Source organism: Lactuca serriola, chromosome 9 (genome assembly GCF_051521515.1).
Source record: "Lactuca serriola cultivar US96UC23 chromosome 9, Lser_US96UC23_V15, whole genome shotgun sequence".
Taxonomy (NCBI): Eukaryota; Viridiplantae; Streptophyta; class Magnoliopsida; order Asterales; family Asteraceae; genus Lactuca; species Lactuca serriola.
Window position 1 is genome coordinate 217,362,793 of NC_136416.1, and position 18,376 is coordinate 217,381,168.

General features: G+C 40.0%; 1 non-coding gene across 1 annotated transcript; it reads left to right on the top strand.

Annotated features, from left to right (window-relative positions):
• The first annotated feature begins 16,741 nt into the window (after positions 1–16,741).
• Positions 16,742–16,848, top strand: LOC145077524 (small nucleolar RNA R71). Its single transcript, XR_013693266.1, has one exon. It is a non-coding gene; the product is annotated as a small nucleolar RNA R71 (small nucleolar RNA).
• The last annotated feature ends 1,528 nt before the right edge of the window (positions 16,849–18,376 follow it).

Sequence of the window (18,376 nt, forward strand, 5' to 3'; positions counted from 1 at the left end):
TCACCCTTTCAGCCTCGATCCTCCTTTAGACGATTTTCTTGCCCTAGCCTTAGTGTGTGTGAGTTTGAGTATGTGTGTAAGTATTCTTGGTGTTAGAAAAAGAAGAAGGGATTCCTTGAATAGCTTTGGTGTGGGATTCAAGCTTATAGATTTGAGATCTTCATTTCTTTGGGAAGCTCTTCAATGTATAGAGTCTTGAAATTTGCTTGTATTCCTTAGAGATCTAGCCATATGGAGTTTTATGTCTTCTGTCCCCTTTTCTTGGTCTTGATGAGTAAATGTTACTCTAGGACCAAAGGAACCACCTTTTTCGAAGATTTGGGTTATGCCATGTCAAAAAAATGCCTTCTTGACTTACTTGATGCTTGTATGCATGGTATGGGTGTCTTTAGTGGTTAAGACAAACCTAGAAGTTGGTTTTGAGTCTTAATTATGCATGCATAACCATAAAGTTGGAAACTTTACGGTTAAAAACACCTTTTTGGACTTGGATCTAAAAGTTGGACGTTGGACTCAATAGATTAAGCCCTTGTTTGAAAATTTGCATGGCTACCACGTACGTTGGGTGTAACCAGGCGTGTGTTGGGCATAGGTGGTCAATGGCACAATTTCTGGTCAAGATGGAGTACACTAAGCGTACAGCTGGGTACGCCCAAACGTACATAGCCTGTTGAATTTAGGAGTTTTAGGCTTCGATTTGAGCCACCTTTACGGGCTTAAAAGCTTAGGCCCTTATGGGTCCATCCGAGTATTGGTGTTTTAGGGCTAAGAGAAGAGATAGACCTTTGATTTTGACCCAAGTAGTAGTTGGGCCCAATTTAGAAATGAGGCTGATTATGGGCCTTGAGTAATTGCTTACTTTCGGGCCAGGGTCTTAGCCCAACTAAGGAAAGGGGTAAAATGTCCTTTTACCCTAATGATGGACTATTAGACTTGGGTGTAATCCAATTATTAATTAGATGATTAGTTTGTCATGATAGCGCGTGGATTTTAGTGAGCTAGCAGCCGGAGACTTTTAGTGTGATTTTGCTATGTCAAGTGAGTTTTCCACACTGTACTTACGGGTTTAAGGCACCAAGGTCGGCCCATTGGTTTGAGAATTTGATATTCATTGATATGCTAAGTATGGTATAGATACGCATGTTAGTTTTGATACGCTAGTGTGGTAGATCTGTAGGACTACCTGTGATACTGTCTGATTATCTGTGAATGATATTATCTGTTATATGTTGACATATTGTGTCGGTTGGGTTGAGGTTGTACTCCTCCATGCGTTAACCAATGAACCATGGAGTACGCCAGTTATGAGTTGAGGATCCAGCTGGCATGCCAAACTCATACTGAGGGCTCATGAGCATTCCAGATACAAGCTGAGGGTTGGTAAGGGCATGTCAGACTCATACTGAGGGCTTAGTGGTATTCAGTCCAAGGACTGATCCGGCCAGGGACCAAGCCAGACATAAGTTGTAGGCCGAAGGCAAGCTAGACTTATGTTATGGGCTCAGAAAAGGTTGTAGAACTCGTTACTCGGTACTTGTTCGACCGACTACCGAGTAACGAGTACTCAGGGAGTACTCGGATTCAATAATTCATGTAGAAATATTTTTAGGGAAATTATATATGTCAAAATCATAAGTTGACTGAAATATATAACAAAATTAGATACATGTGAATACACAAAAACTGAAAAACACAAAATGGTCTCACTTCGTGAATAATTGCTAAAAGTTTAAGATATGTATGTAGTAATAATAACATGTGTGTGTATGTGTGTTAAATAATAAATTATTAAGTATATTACGCATATTTATCACCGAGTTGATCGGGTTTTACAACATTGCTCAGTTAAGTAAGGGGCCGATCAGGGAGTAATCAGGATTCTGTAACTCGCCTCTGTAAGAGGCCGAGTAACGAGTACTCAGATGAGTAATTACCCAACTCAGAGAGTTTTACAACACTGAGCTCAGGGGTAATCCAGTATGTTAGTTGTGGACCCATTACATGCTGTTATTATATATGTGTTATATGTTATGTGTGGGTACTTTAACGGAACTAACTAAGCTTTGGGCTTACAGTTTTGGTTATGTTTCAGGTACTTCAGAGGATCATGGAAAAGCGAAGGCATGATCGCGCTCTTCCTCATGTTTTGTTTTATGATCTTTGGTAAAAACTCTGATAATAAACATGTTTGAAAACTATTTTGTAAAGAAATCTGGTTTATAGAAATGTTTGAAAAGTTTAAATATTTGTGCAATTTTATGGATGTTACAAGTTGGTATCAGAGCCTTGGTTTGAGTGAATTGTTGGAACACTCATGTGAATCCAGTATCAAACTAAAGAAAAGATTTTAAGAATGATTTTTTAAAATGGTTTTCAAAATAATAAATGAGGATGCGATGTGTATTATCAACCGGAGCTAGTATGTAGACCCCAAAATTCAACACTGTTATTTGATATTGTGATATGTTAGAACAACATGCTAGTGATAAGCTAAGGATCTTCAAGAGTTTGCATGATAGAATTGTCTGATTATGTGATGTATGATAGCCTAGGATTCTTCTCTTATGGAATTGACATCATTATTGTAGTTCCTTTGTGTATGCATCATGTTTATGTATAACTAAGATTCTATAGCCTAAGAATGTTTGGTTTGGCCTTATTTCCTATTCTTGTTTGATGAAGGACTTAGGGTAGGATCAGATATTCGACTGTCTATAGGGTGCAATGTTATGTATGACTAGCATACACGAGTGTTGTAGGGTTGGTGGAAGTTTCATGGGTGAGTTGTGTGGGGATAGCCAGCCAATATCTAGGTGTTTAGCCTTCCTCTAGGGAGTGATGGTTGAGTGTATGATTGTGCTAATGTGTATTGTTAGTGTTGTTGTGATGATCCACTGAGGCACATACGGGTATGTGTGGAAGCTAGTATGCATCCGCACTATAGAAAGCACAGGACCCGTATGCATAACAAGGAAGTGACAACCCATAGGGCTTCGTTGGGAGTTGGTGTTGGATTAGTGTCTAAGCCCGTAACTATATTTGGTATGTACTTGACCCGGTTGTGCATGGTCCTTTTGGGTTGCCTTCACTATAGCAACTTGACATGGTATTTTATGGAGAGAGAGAGCAGATATTATGGTTTATTAATATATTATAAGAATAATATATTAAAGAAGAAATAATATTATTTGATTAATATCAGTCATAGATTAATTTGGAATTAATTTGGTGACTAAATAAGATTAATTGAATAAAGGGGACTTAAACTGTCAAATGTGTGATAGTTATATTTTGGGCTGGGAAGCCTAATGGATAAAGGGATGAAAGAAATTATGATGGGAGCCCATCATATTTTCGTCTATGGCCTTATTCCAGAAGGTTCCATGGGCTGCTTAATGTTTAAGTTATCCATTAGGGTTTTGACAGAAAGCCTAGCTGCTCACAGTATAAATAGAACCCCTAGGTTACAAAAATCGGTCACTGCTTCTCCTAGAACCCTAGAGCCGATTTTTTGTGCCTCTTCCCTCTCTCAAATACTACCATCTTGCTAGTTGGTGTTTGTAAGCCATTAGAGGAGTTACACTTGTGACTCTAAGCATCAAAGACAAGAAGATCCGAGCAAGCAACAAGAGGTAATCTTCTAGATATGTTTTGGTCATTATAATTTCGAATTATTATCACTAGATCTAGGGTTAGAAAATCTTGGATGAATGCATGTACAATTAAAGAAACCTAGATCCAAGCATTAGGGTTTACATGAGCACATAGGATGTTCTTGTGGCTCAAACCCATATGTGGTATCAAAGCTATGTTTGGTTTCGATTGTATTGATGCCTTGTTTATTTGTTCAAGCTTTAAAATAGTTTTTATGCTAACTGCCTGATGAACTCAACGAGTTCCTTGAGGAACTCGACGAGTAGGTTGAACTCGACGAGTTCCAATGTGGACTCGACGAGTTTGGCTGTCAGACAAATAGATTTTCAGGATTTTTGCTGTTTTGCTTAAGGATACTTACCTAAATCGTTTTGGTTCAATAAAATCCAAATTTTATCACCTGTTTATCAATATCCTTAATATAACAAAAGATAATTTCCAATTATTTAAATAATAAATTACTTATTTGATAATATTTGATTATTTAAATTTATTTGGTGAATTATCTTGTTAATAATCTTGATTAGGTGAAATTTAGATATTCATTAAATTAATTATTTAATTTAAAATTATTTGCTATTTGATCCTTTGTGTTTTGAAAAGTTCAAAAACTTGTCCTCAAGTTTTGAAATTCAAATTTTGTGGTTAAAATGTTTAATTTGAACAATTTAAATTTCAAACCCTAGAATTTTACAAGTTTAAAATTCAACCTTATACTTTATAATATTATAAGATTAATATATATATATATATATATATATATATATATATATATATGTATGTATATATGTAGTATGTATGTATGTATAACCTAAAATACTAGTCTTACCGTTAGTAGGCCTCATTCACGAAGCCAATCTCTAGGGGGGTATAAGGTTATGGCCTATAAAATGGCCAGTTAATGGTTGTCCACTCTCACCCACCGCTTCCTTGATTGGTGGAGGGTCATTAGCCGAACGGGTAGGATAGGGAAAACCTTTCCTCATTAAAAGTATAATGAATTATACAAGTAACTAAATGTTTTTTGTTCAATAATTCCTAATCTTAGTTACTTTAGGAAAAGTGAATTGATGCAATCCCATGAAATTACAATTTGTACCCTTGCTAAGAAGTTAGTGGAGCGTGTGTGGTTAACCGCCACACTAATTGGTTCTAAGCAAAGGTCGCAAAGGGTGACTCATTGTTTGTCATAGTTCGATGGAGCGTGTGTGGTTAACCGATACATCGAATAGGTGACTGTAACAATGAGGGCACCCTGTACATTTGCATGGTTATTCACATCCGTTTTGTGATCCTCAGCATCCTAGTCACAAACTCGAGGGGCATATCGAGATTTAAACATGTCCATTGAAAAGTTCAATGAATCTCAAAGGAATCTAGGAATTTTTAATACATTTATAACTTAATTTGCCTTTCGTTTTTCATGGTGGAGAATTAGTGAATCGTCATTCACTTACCTTCAAGTTATTTGCATGTTAGATTACGACATCCCTTTTCTAATATGTAAATAATGTTGTTGGATCCTAGCCCTAATTTCTCATTTTGGGTGTTTAATTTGGGATTCATTTCTAATCAAAATTTGTTCTTTTCTTTTTCAGATGTCAAACATGAACAACAAAAATGCTTCCGCCTCGAGTTCCTCCGACTTATTCTCACTCATGAACTTGTGTGGGAGGGTGATATTCGACAGAAACAATTTTAACGATTGGATCCGTAACATTAGAATGGTCACCCATTATGAGGACAAAGCGTATGTATTAGATAAGGAGTTGAAGGAGATCGACATGAACACTGCCACTCCCGAAGAAATCGCCACATTTGAGGCCCACGAGCGTGATGCCACAAAAGTCCATTGCATCACGCTGGCGACAATGACTTCCGAAATCCAAAAGTCCTATGAGGACATGTATCTCTATGAGATGCATCAAGACTTGTTGGACCAGTACCACAAAAGTGCGAGGCAAGAGAGGTATGGGATCATCACCTCGATGATCACTACCCGAATGGGTAGTGGAGAGTCCCTTACCGCTCATCTGCAAAAGATGCAGAGATATGTTGATCGTCTTCTTAGGTTAAATGTTAACTTTGATGAAGAGTTGGTGATTGACATCATCCTTCACTCCCTGCCTCCCTGCTACAACCAAGTCCGCATGACCTACCATATGAATAAGGAAGAGGTCACCTTGAGCAAGCTTCAAGGCTTGCTTAGGACTGCTGAGAGCAATCTCAATGACAAGTCTGTTGCATCAACTCCCACTCCAACCACTGCCCCTGTTTTGTCAATTGGGCAAGGGAGGGGTAAAAAGATGAAGGCTCCCTCAAAGAGCAACCACAAGGGTAAATGCCAAGATGGCACCTCTTCTAGTGGAACCAAAGTTGAATCTGCTAAACGCAACTCTAACCCGAAGGAGGCAGAGTGCCACTACTGCCACAAAATAGGGCATTGGAAGAGAAGCTGCTCAGAATATCTACAGGCCATCAAAGATTGAAAGATCAAGCCATCCTACACAGGTATTTACACAATTAAATCTAATGATTCATCACATTCCATTTCTTGGGTACTTGATACAGGGTGTGGTTTTCACATTTGTTCTGATTTGCAGGGCCTAAGAAGAGATAGGGATGTGGAGCATGGGAAGATAAATTTGATCATGGGGAATAGAAGATCTTAGCCTATCACCAAGATCAGAATTTACTCTTTAATGCTTAATAGTGGATTAGGATTAGATTTAGACAATTGTTGCTATTCGCCAGATATGGCAAGAAACATCATTTCATTTCATGGTTTATATAGACAAGGTTTTAAATATTCATTTGATAATGAAAAAGGTTCTATTAATGCTTATCTTAATGGTGTATTTTATTTTGAAGCATTGCCTTGTAATGGAATATATGAAATTGTGATGGTTATAGATAACTTAGAAATGATGTGTTATGTGTTGATTCATCCAAATTCGCTAGTGTACTATCACTAATGAACGTATCCCCTTCCATAGTAATATGAAAACCATTAAACTGGGGTTGAAACCTAACTCTATCAGAACGTCTAATAGGTAAGGACTTGTCAATTGGCTCAACCGGAGTTTCCTCCTATGGTTGAGTGCCAACGTTAGAGGTTCCTTCGTCGCTCAACTCTTGAATCTCTTCAAGATTTATTTGTCTCCCACTGTCCCCTTGGCTTATGAGTTTTCTCTCTCGGAAAACCCATCTCCTTGCAACGAAGACAACATTGTTACTCGGTCTATAGAAGAGATATCCAAAGGATTTCTGCGGGTAGCCGATGAAAATACACCGCTCACTATGAGGTTCGAGCTTTTCGTGAGTCTCTCATCTTACGAAAGCCTCGCAACCCCAAACCTTGATATGTGCTAACGAGGGAGCCTTCCCTGTCCACATATCGTGAGGTGTTTTGGCAACCTTCTTCGTAGGGACTAAGTTAAGGATATGGGCGGCAGTCTCTAAGGCATACCCCCAAAATGAGATAGGTAGTGAAGCGCGAATCATCATGGAACGAACCATGTCGAGCAAGGTTCGATTACGCCTCTCAGCGACACTATTCAACTGCGGTGTCCTAGGTGGCGTCAATTGCGAAACTATTCTACATTCCTTGAGGTAGTCATGTAATTCAAGGCTTAGGTACTCTCCTCCTCGATCAGATTGAAGCATCTTGATTTTCCTGCCCAATTGATTCTCCACTTCTTGTTTGAATTCTTTGAACCTTTCAAAGGTTTCTGACTTGCGCTTGATTAAGTAGATATACTCATATCTGCTGTAATCATCTGTTAAAGTCACATAGAAGTGTTTCGCATCCCTTATGGTGGATCTAAAGGTCCCACACACATCGGTGTCTATGAGATCCAATAGACCCTCACCCCTCTCAAAAGTGCCAGTGAAGGGTGACTTGGTCATCTTTCCAAGTAAACAAGACTCACACACGTCATCGTCCCTAAGGGAGAATGACTCCAACACTCCATCCTTTTGGAGTTGGGCTATGCGCTTCTTGTTGACATGTCCAAGACGACAATTCCAAAAGCATGCTTTATCCATACTATTAGAAGAATCAATACACAACACATCATTTCCTAGGTTATCTACAACCATCACAGTTTCATAAATTCCATTACAAGGCAATGCTTAAAAATATAAAACACCATTTAGATAAGCATAAATAGAACCTTTCTCATTATCAAAAGAATATCTAAATCCTTGTCTAAACAAACCATGAAATGAAATGATGTTTCTTGCCATATTTGGCGAATAACAAAAATTATATAAATTTAATCCTAATCCATTACTAAGCACTAAGGAATATACTCCAATCTTTGTGATAGGAAACTATCTTCTGTTTCCCATGATTAGATTTATCCTTCCTTGCTCTACATCCATATTTCTTCTTACTCCCTGCAAATCAGAACATATGTGAAAACGACATCCTGTATCAATAACCCAAGAAATAGCATGCGATGAATCATTAGATTTAATTGTGTAAATACCTGCGAAAGATGGCTTGATCTTTCCCTCTGATGTGTGTAAATTCAACTAGTTTTATCCCTACTTTTTATTAATAATTTGAGCACACAAAGGCAGTGAACCTGTCTTTAAGTGGTATAGATTGATAAGTAAGGTATCGAACTCAGGGAACGGAAATTAAACTAATAGCTAATTTTAACTAAAACAAATAATAAAAGTAAATGGTTTTTCTCTAGTTTTGCAAGACTAGAAACTTAAACAAACTAAATTTAACTAATTAACTAAAGCAACAACTATTCACCAAATTTGATAAAGATGTTTCTATTTAGATTCAACCAATTCACTCCTATGGTTATTTAAGTTAAGGTAGATTAATTGCTATTGGTTACCAATGATAGTAGTTAGGTTCACGTTCATTACTCCTAACCCTTAGACAATTAACTAATTTAAGCGTTGATCAAGTGTTTAAACTAATTAATTCCCTAGATTAATTATTTGGATTAAATAAGATTTGTAATGGTCAATTAAGTTATTAATTCAATTAACCTCTTGTTGATGGTTCCTCAAACAAGCTCACACATTAATCTTCCTATTTTCTTATTAATCTTAGTTTCATACTCATTACTTCCAAGCATATGTTTTAGTATTCACATAGACATATGAGGTTAACAATTAAGTGATGTTCATGCAACCTAATCGCCTTCCATATAACAGAAAATAGTAGTGATTAACACATAAGGTTCTTTAACAAACTTAATTTAATAAATCACCAATAGACAATTAAGCAAAATTCAATAATTAAACCATAGGAGTTCTTTGGTATTCCCCAAACAGAAACAAAAACGAGTTTAGCTCATAGTTGCAGTAGAAACAAACATAAAAACAAAGTTTATGAAAGCAAACATGTTTAATTCCTAAGTCTAGGTGGTAGAATCAACCTAATTACTTGAATTCTTCCAACTCTTGAAGCTTAGGGTTCTCCAGCGCCTTCTGAACCTTTTAGTCGCAGCTAATCCTCCAAAATTCGCCAGGGCTCTTGTCCCATGTGATAAGGATTCGTCTTTTAAAGATATCCCAAAACAGAGGGTACTCGGCGAGTAGCAGAATAAACTCGCCGAGTAGGTCAATACTTATCCGTCTCTAGATCAGCAGTCGTACATATCTCCTGGCATCTCATCGCGTACTCGCCGAGTAATGCCGACCTACTCGCCGAGTAAGTCTCTCTTTCCATTCTTTAACCTTCACTTGCTTTCCCTTTTCTCCTTTTTGCCTCCAAGCATATCTTTTGGACTGAAAACACAATTCAAAGCATTTTAAGTACCTTTTGTCCATATTATTCTCATAACTAACCAAAAATAACCAAGAATATATGTTAAATAATTAACTAATTATGCACATATCAAAATACCCCACACTTGACTTTTGCTTGCCCCCAAGCAAAACTAAATTTTAAACACATTAAAATCACATTAATAACTCCATAAGCACTCCTAAAGGCCCTCATTCCTCGCTTGACCATTCCTAAATAGCATGCATCCTAGCTTCAACACCTGAAAAGAAAACTAAAAGTAACACTAAAATTCAAACCACTTAACCAAGGTTACATGTCCACAATTGTCCTTAAAACAAACATCATAATCAAACAAAATAAAATCTTCATTCTTCCTCGTCCATCCCGGCTCCTCCAGCTCCACTACCTCCTTCTCCACCCCTTCTTCGCATCCTCTCATCCCAATCCATAATATACGGGTAGCCGGGTCCAGGCCTCGGGGTAATGTGCATTTGTTGGAAAAGATAATCGAAGGATTGATTGGTGTAATTAACCCCTCGGCCAATGTCATCCAAGTATTGTCGATACTCCACTTGGTTCCAACTCTCGTTATCCTCCACCGGAATAACCGGTGGGTCGTCCCGTACCCGCTCACTCCTTTGCCTAACCCGCCTTCCCGGCTCCTCGGGAACCGCCGGCTCATCCTCATTTGGGATAGTAAAGGAATCACCAAATTTCTCCACTATCCGAGCCCTCCTATAAAGTGCAGTGTTAAACGGAGGAGGATGGATAATCGTCAACGCTTGAGCTTGCGGCAAATCCAAGATCCCAAACGATTTCGCAAGCCGAGTAATGAACATGCCCCCATTTATCTTCGAGTTTATTTTCTCCTTAACCGCCCCCTCCGCAAGAAATTTGGCAATGCAATACGGGAGGTTGCAGAAGACATCGGGAGTGATGATACTCCACAAGTAAAAAATATCAAGGGTGGGAACTTTGTCCCCATCCTTCCGCATGTTGATCGTGCTTGCAATGAACCGGTGAAGGAGTCGGTGGATCGGAGAACGGATATGACCTTCTTGAGCAGTAGAAGGTATGTAGACTCGGTTAGAAATTGTACTCCACCATGTCGATGCCACCACTTCCTCGAGAAGTTCTTTGTAGGTATTCTCCAAGAAGGCTTCAAAGTAATCCGTCATCACCATATCTTGATCGTAGATGCCCAACCGCCAAGAGAACTCAACCATGCTGCATTGACGCAGCTCCCCACCCAAAGAAAACGAGATCGTGTTTGGATTGTAAAACTCACTACCACCTCGGAATGAGATGGTAGCGAAGAACTCCCAGCACAACTCTGCGTAAAGTGGCTCTTGAATCTTGAACAATTGCAACCAACCATCACAAGTGATGTTGGCATACCCCAAATTACAATCTTTCACTAAATATGGGGTGAGTTCGTCTTCCAAGCCGACATTGCCCAACCATCCCCAATCCACTGCATTCGGTAGGTGGATTTCTTTCTGTCGAAGTGCTTCCAACCTGTTTAGCGCTCGAGTTTTGGAAGATTTGGAGGTAATTTGTTGAAAGGATAACTATGGCATATCACCATGGCTTCCCCCGCGTGATGACTGACCTCTTCTTGCCATTCTAACTTCATGCACATATCAAAAACACAGCAACAAATATCACCCAACAATTAAAACAGAAAAATTTATAGTCTGGTTGTGACCTACTCGCCGAGTACGCGAGCATACTCGCCGAGTACGATGAACACTCGGACAGATCGAAACCGGATCTGTGGAATTAGTGTAATAGTCCAATTTGTTCATAGGGGTTTGTGGTAATTGTGTATCTAACCGTATATCTTGAAGAATTTTTTTTTACCAAATAACATCTAATTCATGATTAAATCAAAGCCCTAAAAATTGGGGAAAAGTCTCCAAATCCGAAAATATATACCAAATATGGAGCGATATGTGATAAAGATTGGACCTTTCATAAAATTAAAGAGCAAAGATGTTACCTTGGTGGTTGAATTAAGAGAAAGAGATAGGAAATTGACTAGATCTTGAAGAACTCTTGAGAGATGGCTGAAAGAAGATGCTCGGCGAGTGTGGGGGTTGAAATGTTGAATAAAAGTAGTTTTTATAGATTTGAATTTACTGAGTTTTAACCGTCTACTCGCCGAGTATAATGGATCTACTCGCCGAGTAGACACGCGTGTCATGCATTTTTGGCTGTACACGAACATTTACTCGTCGAGTATATCCGATGTACTCGCCGAGTAGATGTCTCAGGTTGAAAAATTTTAAGTTTTTGCCAATGCTACTTTGTGAATTTCTTTATTTTAGCCTTTCCACCCCACACTTTCAGTAGAGCTTGTCCTCAAGCACTTAGAGAAGTAGAATGAATGAAGAGAAATGAAAAAAAAACAATACGAAAAATAAAGAAAGGGAAAGAAAATGCAAACGTGAAACTCGGGTTGCCTCCCGAGAAGCGCTTCTTTTGATGGAGTCATTAGCTGGACTCCGCCCCTTCTATGTTTTTGCAATTCCGCACAGCAGGAGCTCCTCCATTCCTTCATTGCGGGGGACTCCTTCTTCATATTTCTTCACTCGATGGCCATTGACTTTAAATGGCGTGCCATCTCTTGAGATCAATTCAATAGCCCCATGAGGAAACACCGTCTTAACCACAAATGGACCATCCCACCTTGATTTGAGTTTGCCCGAGAAAAGTTTTAGACGGGAATTGAAGAGTAGTACTTTTTGGCCTTCATGGATGTCTTTGCTTTTGATTCTTTGGTCATGCCATCTCTTGGTCTTTTCTTTATAGAGCCACGAACTAGAATAGGCCTCATTTCGGAGTTCTTCAAGGGCATTCATTTGCATTAAACGGTTGGTCTTCAATTCTTCCATGTCAAAGTTGCATCTTTTTAGCGCCCAATATGCCTTGTGCTCGATTTCAACCGGTAAATGGCATTGCTTTCCATAAACTAACCTATATGGTGTAGTACCAATAGGTGTTTTGAAAGCGGTACGAAACGCCCATAGCGCGTCATCCAATTTATCCAACCATTCCTTGCGATTGCTTCCCACCGACTTCTCCAAGATACGCTTCAAAGCTCAATTGGTAACTTCCGTTTGCCCACTCGTTTGCGGGTGGTATGATGTGGAGAACTTATGGGTCACCCCATATTTCTTGAGCACCTTGTCCAATTGATCATTGGCAAAGTGTGTGCCACGGTCACTAATTAGGGCCTTTGGAACACCAAACCGGGAGAATAGTCTTTTCAAGAACCGTACCACTACCCGTCCGTCATTTGTAGGTAAAGCCTGTGCCTCCGCCCATTTTGACACATAATCCACCGCCACGAGGATGTACTTGTTTCCTTTGGATGTGGGGAATGGCCCCATGAAGTCTATGCCCCACACGTCGAACACCTCGCACACTTGAATGCTATGTTGAGGCATTTCATTACGGGAGGAAATGTTTCCCACCCTTTGGCAAGCATCGCATTCTTTGACATATTGGGCTGCATCTTTGAAGATTGTAGGCCAATAGAACCCAATGTCAAAGATCTTCTTCGCGGTATAGTGTGCTCCATGATGTCCTCCCGTGGGCCCGCTATGGCAGTGCTCTAGTATTTTTCGACTCTCCTTTCCGAACACACATCTTCGTATAATTCCATCCGCGCAGCTTCGGAAGAGGTATGGATCGTCCCAAAAGTAATATTTGATCTCCGAAAAGAATTTCTTCTTTTGCTGACTACTATAATCCTTCGGGACGTACTTGGTAGCTAAATAGTTAGCTATATCCGCGAACCATGGCTCCTCTCCCACAGACACCATAATGTATTCATCCGGAAAGTCGTCTCCATCCTTATCTTCTTGCAATGCCGGGTTCTCGAGCCTAGATAAATGATCGGCCGCTACGTTCTCCATTCCTTTCTTATCTCGTATCTCTATATCGAATTCTTGAAGAAGCAGCACCCATCGTATTAGTCTTGGCTTGGCATCCTGTTTGGAAAACAAATACTTGATAGCCGAGTGGTCAGTAAAAACAGTGGTTTTAGATAAAACCAAATAAGGGCGAAATTTATCAAAAGCGTAAACTACGGCTAACAGTTCTTTTTCAGTAGTGGTATAATTCTCTTGGGCAGGATTCAAGGTCTTGCTTGCATAATAAATGGGTTGAAAATGCTTATCAACCCTTTGTCCAAGGACCGCTCCTAGTGCATAGTCACTAGCATCACACATGATTTCGAAGGGTAAATTCCAATTTGGGGCTATAATGATTGGGGCATTAGTTAATTTTTCTTTTAAAAGGTCGAATGCCTCTAAACACTCTTTAGTGAAATTAAAGGGTGCATCTTTTAATAATAATTGTGTTAGAGGTTTCGTAATTTTGGAAAAATCTTTAATAAAACGCCGGTAAAAACCTGCGTGTCCCAAAAAACTTCTAATGCCCTTCACATTAGTTGGTGGGGGTAATTTAGCAATGGTGTCTATCTTTGCCCGATCCACCTCAATTCCTTTTTTAGAGACTTTATGTCCCAATACTATACCCTCTTTGACCATGAAATGACACTTTTCCCAATTTAGGACCAAGTCGGTTTTCTCACATCTAGCAAGCATCGAGTCAAGATTTGTGAGGCAGTCATTGAAAGAAGATCCGAATACAGAAAAGTCATCCATAAAGACCTCCATGAATTTTTCCACCATATCATGGAATATGGCGGTCATGCACCTTTGAAATGTCGCAGGTGCATTGCATAGTCCAAATGGCATGCGTCTATAGGCGAAGGTCCCACTGGGGCATGTAAAGGTGGTCTTTTCTTGGTCCATTGGGTCTATGGGTATTTGGAAATACCCGGAAAACCCATCTAAGAAGCAATAGTAGCTATGGCCCGATAGTCTTTCTAACATTTGGTCTATGAAAGGAAGGGGAAAATGGTCTTTGCGAGTGGCATCGTTTAGCTTGCGATAATCGATGCACACTCGCCAACCGGTTACCGTTCGCATTGGAATTAACTCGTTCTTCTCGTTGGTAATGACCGTCATTCCTCCTTTTTTGGGCACCACCTGGACCGGACTCACCCATGGGCTATCGGAGATGGAATAGATGATTCCTGCATCCAAAAGCTTGACCACCTCCTTCTTGACGACTTCTTGCATGTTCGGGTTTAATCTTCTTTGATGCTGCACCACCGGCCTGGCTCCTTCTTCTAAGTTGATTTTGTGAGAGCAGTAGGATGGACTTATTCCCTTTATGTCGGAGATGCTCCATGCGATGGCTCTTTTCCTTGTCTTTAACACCCGTACAAGCTCTTCCTTTTCCGTCTTGGAGAGATCTGAGGCTATAATCACTGGCTTCTGATTTCCTTCTTCCAGGAAGGCATATTCCAGATGGTCCGGCAGTGTTTTGAGCTCCAATTTATTCTGCATAGTGGCGGACTCGCCGAGTGCAGGTGTGGTACTCGGCGAGTTGATGGCGGTATTCGCGACTGCTGACATTTCTTCAGGTGAACTCGGCGAGTAGATCGGGTCTACTCGGCGAGTAGGGCTTTCAGCTTGGTTTTTTAGTTCTTCATACTCTGCTTCCTCCAACAGTCTTTCAATCTCTAATAAATCTTTTTCTGGATCAAATACTTCTTCCAAAGCTGCAAACTTGCTGGAATATTCAGGTATGTCTTCTTCCCATAACTCGTCAAGCATGTCGATTGAGAACACCGTGTCGTCACTAGTCCTTGAGTACTTCATGGCTTGGTCTACCCCGAATGTTACTGAGTCGTCCCCAACTCGCAATGTGAGCTTTGAATCTCTCATATCTACGATGGCGCTAGCGGTGTTGAGGAAGGGTCTTCCAAGGATGATTGGTACTTGCGGATCCGCCTCCATGTCGAGAATGATGAAGTCAGCTGGGAAGACAAATTTGTCTACTTTCACTAATAAATCTTCACATATGCCTCTTGGGAAAGTAACCGTCTTGTTTGCCAAATGAATTGCCATTCGAATTGGCCTTGGCTCCGGGAGGTCCAGCTTTTTGAAGAACGAGTACGGCATAAGGTTCACACTCGCTCCAGAATCAGCTAAAGCATGAATTGCTGCCAAGTTGCCAAATTGGCAAGGTAGAGTTAAGCTCCCCGGATCACCCTTCTTCTTTGGTAATTTGTTTAGCGTGGTGGCGGAGCAATTCTCATTCAATACTACTTTCTGCACCTCTTCCATCTTTCTTCTATTAGTAAGGAGTTCCTTAAGGAATTTTTCATACTTGGGCATTTGCATAACGGCTTCAATGAAAGGAATGTTTATTTGAAGAGTTTTAATATGATCAAGGAACTTCTGATATTCCTCTTCCTGCTTCTCCTTCTTGGCTCGGGCTGGGTATGGCATTGGAGGCTGGTATGGTTTCAAGGGTGGCTGATCATTAGTTTTTTTAGATGTACTCGCCGAGTCCATCGGTCCTACTCGGCGAGTAGGGCTCTCAGATTGTGAATGTTGGTTTTCAACTTGTACTTCCGTTTCTTCCTTCTGTGAGTCCTTGTTCGCTTCAGTTCGAATGGGGGCCAAGGGAGTAATAATCTTCCCACTTCTTGTGGTAACAATATTCACTTGCGCGCCTCGTGGGTTGTTCTCGGTTTTGCTAGGAAGCTCTCCCGGTGACCTTTGGTTTAGTTGTTGAGCGAGTTGCCCAAGCTGAGTTTCTATATTATGGATGGATGCTTGCTGGTTCCTGAGCATTGTTCTTGTTTCTTGGATAGCAGCATCGTGGTCACTGTGTCTTTTCTCGGAAGCAGCCACAAATTTAGTTAGCATATCTTCCAAGCTTGGCTTCTTCTCTTGCACCGGCTCCTCCTTTTGGTAAAAGCCTCTCCCTTTTTGTCTATACTTCTCCTCCTTGGCCTTCTTATACTCTTCGTAAGGCAGCCACTCCTTCTTTTGTTTTCGCCAGTCTTCATCATATCGGTCACTGCTCGAATAGCATACTTGTGCCTTTTTGTTGCCGTGCTCATCCAAATCACAATCCCTAGTGAGGTGAGGTCCATTGCAATTCTCGCAACCCACCCGTATGGCATGGATAGTTTGATCCATTTTGTCCATTCTTCTATCCATGGTTTTTAACATGGCCATAACCGCGGATAAATCTTCAGTAGCAGCGTATGCGGCTCCCCTCGTGACATCATTCCTAGGGTTGTGGTATTCTCTAGAGTGTTTAGAGAATTCTTCAATTAGTTCTTTGATCACCGGGGGTGGCTTCTTTGTAAGTGGGCCTTGTGAGTCTAGCAGCTGCCGGGTCGTGACATTGACTCCATCATAAAAGATGGAAACTTCTTGTTGGCTATTTAGATCATGGTGTGGGCAATTTCGTAGCAGACTTTTGTACCTCTCCCATGCCTCATATAACGACTCTCCAGCTTGTTGTTCAAAATTTGCAATGGCCTTCTTGAGCTTGGCTATCTTGGATGGTGGGCAAAAGTGATCAATAAACTCTTCCTTCATTCTGGCCCAAGTAGTGACTGACCCGGGAGGAAGTGATTTGAGCCAGTCTTTAGCAGCACCCTTGAAGGTTACCGGAAGCATCCGAAGCAGCTGAGTTTCGCGGGTGACATTTGGAATGTTGAAGTAATCAGCAACATCATTTACTTCATCCAAATGTTTGTAGGCATCTTCATGATCTTTCCCGTAGAAAGGTATTTCCTTGAGTGAAGCTAGGATATGACCTTTTAGCTCAAAGGTGGCAGTTGCGGGAATTGCGGGTTGGACAAGTCCCGGGCCATGGTCGTCGCGCATCCTCTTCTTCCATTCTCCCATGGGAATTTCATCAATGTTAGCCATAGTGAATGCTAACTCTTCCTCCGATTCGGTGTCTTGTTCGTAAGTTGCCTCGTCTTCTTCCTCGGTTTCGTATCTAATCTCTTCTTGAATTGGCTCTTCAATTATTAAGGAAGCGCTTGAAGCTCCTGATTTGCTGCTCTTCTTTTTCCCGAAAACAGTCTTCAAGTTGGACAATGGTGATTTCTTTGGTGTGCTTGAACTCTCCACGTCCTTCCCTTTGTTTCTTTTCAATTCGGATTCGGGGTTTTCAAACGGGGGTACCAGTGGTGTGTTTTCTCCTCTGGTCATGAAAGTCCTGAAATTAATCAAATAAAAGCGTAAAAAGAACAAAAAGATTGTAAACAAATAAAAGAAAAAAAATTTCTAAATAAGCTGTTACTCGCCGAGTAGGTGCGAGTGCACTCGGCGAGTATCAGTGAGTTTTCAAAAAAAAATTCTAAGTTTTTAACCTAACTAAAACCGATACTAAAACCTAATTACTAGTTACTAAATTGCAATAAATGAACTTTATGCAAGTAAACTCACACAAAGGATCGAAAAAATTAGGAATTAGCTTAATTATTTAGAACCGTTCCCCGGCAACGGCGCCAAAAACTTGATGTGTGTAAATTCAACTAGTTTTATCCCTACTTTTTATTAATAATTTGAGCACACAAAGGCAGTGAACCTGTCTTTAAGTGGTATAGATTGATAAGTAAGGTATCGAACTCAGGGAACGGAAATTAAACTAATAGCTAATTTTAACTAAAACAAATAATAAAAGTAAATGGTTTTTCTCTAGTTTTGCAAGACTAGAAACTTAAACAAACTAAATTTAACTAATTAACTAAAGCAACAACTATTCACCAAATTTGATAAAGATGTTTCTATTTAGGTTCAACCAATTCACTCCTATGGTTATTTAAGTTAAGGTAGATTAATTGTTATTGGTTACCAATGATAGTAGTTAGGTTCACGTTCATTACTCCTAACCCTTAGACAATTAACTAATTTAAGCGTTGATCAAGTGTTTAAACTAATTAATTCCCTAGATTAATTAGTTGGATTAAATAAGATTTGTAATGGTCAATTAAGTTATTAATTCAATTAACCTCTTGTTGATGGTTCCTCAAACAAGCTCACACATTAATCTTCCTATTTTCTT